Raw genomic sequence first — 2,872 nt, forward strand, 5'->3', positions numbered from 1 at the left:
TTAATATATATATATATACATATATACATATATATATATAATTTTGTATATCATTTGTAATTTTGTATGCATTAATAAATATTTTTATATATATTATAATTATTTTTTTTCACATAGCATAATTTATGTTATTTAGTTATTTTTATCAATAAACATAGTATATTAAACAAACATTTATTAACATATTAGACTCGTGAGCTCATTCAAGCTCGATATATGAAGCTCGGGTTTTGGCTCATTTATTAAATGAGCTCCAAGCTCCAGCTCATTTAAGCTCTGCTCGGCTTGACTCGAGCTTTTTGTGAGCAGATTTCGAGTAATTCATGTACGGCTCAGCTCGTTTATGCCCCTAACTGTTTACATACTAAAAATGTCATTTATGGTTTATTTATTTATTAACTTAGAAAAAAACATTGCGCATAATGTTTACAAAAAAAAAAAAAAAAAAACTTAATAATCAATCAGAGATTATGAGTTATGACAAACGACAATAACAAATACAAAAACTATTTTTAATGCAACTAATTACTTGTGAATATTCATGCAGAACACAGTTAGTACATTGGGAAGATTTGTTCTACTGTTATGGTTATTTGTTGTTTTGATCATCAACTCAAGCTACACCGCGAGTTTGACTTCGATCCTAACCGTTCAACAGTTGACTTCAGGCATCGAGGGGATCGATGGGATCATATCAAGCAATGATCCAATAGGAATTCAAGATGGATCTTTTGCATATAACTATTTGGTCCAAGAACTTAATATTGCAGCATCAAGGATCAGATATTTAAAAGACCAAACAGATTACATAAACGCGCTTCGTCTTGGTCCTGCAAACGGTGGTGTAGCCGCCGTTGTTGATGAGCTTCCGTATGTCGAGCTGTTTCTGTCTTACACTAAGTGTGAGTTCAAGATCGTTGGCCGGGAGTTCACGAAAAGCGGCTGGGGATTTGTAAGTTTCTTCTGGTTTTGACTTTTGACCTATGCGGGTTGACTTCTTGGGTCAAACGTTGACCTTTCCAATTTTATCTAGCTATGGATTTCATCAGTGTTTAAAAACCGGTTCATACAGGGTTTAGCATATCAGGTCGGTGTTTTGACCCTGGTATTTTTGGACGGTTTGCTAGAACATCGAAACGGCGGTTTTTTCTAAAATACCGGTTTTAAGCCCAAGAGATTTTTGATATATAGCAGCTCATATTTTTTAAAAATTACTTTTAACCTAGCGATTAATTGAAATGAGTAAAATTCTGAATTATTTTATGAAAATCGAGTGCTTTTGTATTATTTTTTTATTATGTATTAACTTTTGGATTATATTTTATTATGGAATCATATACTTTTAGGTTATTTTTTAAGTTGAAGTTGCATTTATATGAAATACAAGGTGAATAATTCAACCCGGTTGAACCTCCCGGTACAACCTGGCCCAACCCCTTGTACCATTTTTTAAGCCCAATCTTATACGAGGTAAAAAACGGTTTTTAAAGCATTTGATTTCATCACTAATATATAAAATCTTTATATTTTCATTTTCAAAGTATTTGTTTTGAAATATGATTGCTTGTGATGTTAACTTCCAACTAGGGCTATACACGAACTTAACCTTCAGTGAACCGTTTGTGAACTGTTCGGCAGGAAGTCTTTTTATGTTGTTTATTTAATAAATGAACAAGCATGAACATTTTTTTTTCATGTAGTTTAACGAGTGACATGAACGCATGTCCTGTTCATTCATTTAGTGAATGCTCATTACTTCATTCACAACCCATTTGCTTTAAATTATCATTTAAAAATATTTATGACTAATATTATTTCAAACCCTATTTAATTTTCATATTTAGAAGCCTAAACTGTGTTTGTTTATTGTCGTGAACTGTTCATTTATGATCACTATGTATATTTTCAGGCATTCCAAAGGGATTCTCCACTAGCACTCGATTTGTCAACCGCAATCCTCCAACTCTCAGAAAACGGTGAACTAGAAAGAATCCACGACAAATGGTTAAGCGCGACTTCTTGTTCATCTCAAGTTGCCACAACCAACAATAGTAGCCTCTCGTTAAGCAGCTTTTGGGGTCTATTCCTCATATGTGGGATCGCATGTTTCATTTCTCTTGGTATTTATTTTTATAGAGTGTTATGTCAATACCGTAGATTTGACTTGGACATAGAAGACTCACCCGAGATTCCAGAGCCCGAATCAGCAAGGCAGAGACTGTCTGCGAGTTTTAAAGATTTCGTCGATTTTTACGATAGAAAAGAAGCCGAGACTAAGGAAATGTTGAAACGACATATGCTTCAAGCCGGAAGTCGGCAAAACGATTCGACTAACTAACTTAGAAATTTTGTTGTTGTGTAGAATAGCTAACTTCCTAAAGTGGAAAGATATGTTCTTGCATGTTTTTCACATGTGAATTGTGTGTTCTGTTTTACAGAATAGGGCATGTAGTTGCAATGAATAGTCTTATTAGTTTTTTGTCGCATTGCTTGTGCATATTATGCTAGCGGTTTTCATTATGATTTTTTATTGTTTTCTAGACTTTCGATCGAAGCATCCTTAATTATTCACAAGCGTGTAAATGAGGTGAGCCGTCTAGAATACTTGAAATCAACTTACTAGAAGCTTAAGTCAAGCTTAAACGTTCTCGAGCAAATCTTAAGAATTAATTAATTAAAACACCTGATAAAAGTTAAGTGATTGTAATAATATAAAAAATTTGAGTGACTTTAGTGATAAACTTAGTTTACTATTGTGTGAAGTTTTCCATAGAATTATTAATACCCTCCAAATTATAGAAACATAAAACTACCTGGTCAATGACTGCGTCTAGCAATGTCAGGTGTTTATCGCCAATAAAGTGGTACGGCT

At 33.3% G+C, this 2,872-nt stretch overlaps 1 pseudogene across 1 annotated transcript; it reads left to right on the forward strand.

The window, feature by feature from the left end:
* Positions 1-541: 541 nt before the first annotated feature.
* On the forward strand, positions 542-2,338 carry LOC143586129 (glutamate receptor 3.4 pseudogene; annotated as a pseudogene). The gene is made up of 2 exons (XR_013144658.1): positions 542-952; positions 1,910-2,338. The product of XR_013144658.1 is annotated as a glutamate receptor 3.4 pseudogene (transcript).
* The last annotated feature ends 534 nt before the right edge of the window (positions 2,339-2,872 follow it).

This window comes from Bidens hawaiensis, unplaced genomic scaffold, assembly GCF_021521415.1.
Source record: "Bidens hawaiensis isolate Kalapana, Puna unplaced genomic scaffold, B.hawaiensis_p1.1 tig00034330_1, whole genome shotgun sequence".
In the NCBI taxonomy this organism is placed as follows: domain Eukaryota; kingdom Viridiplantae; phylum Streptophyta; class Magnoliopsida; order Asterales; family Asteraceae; genus Bidens; species Bidens hawaiensis.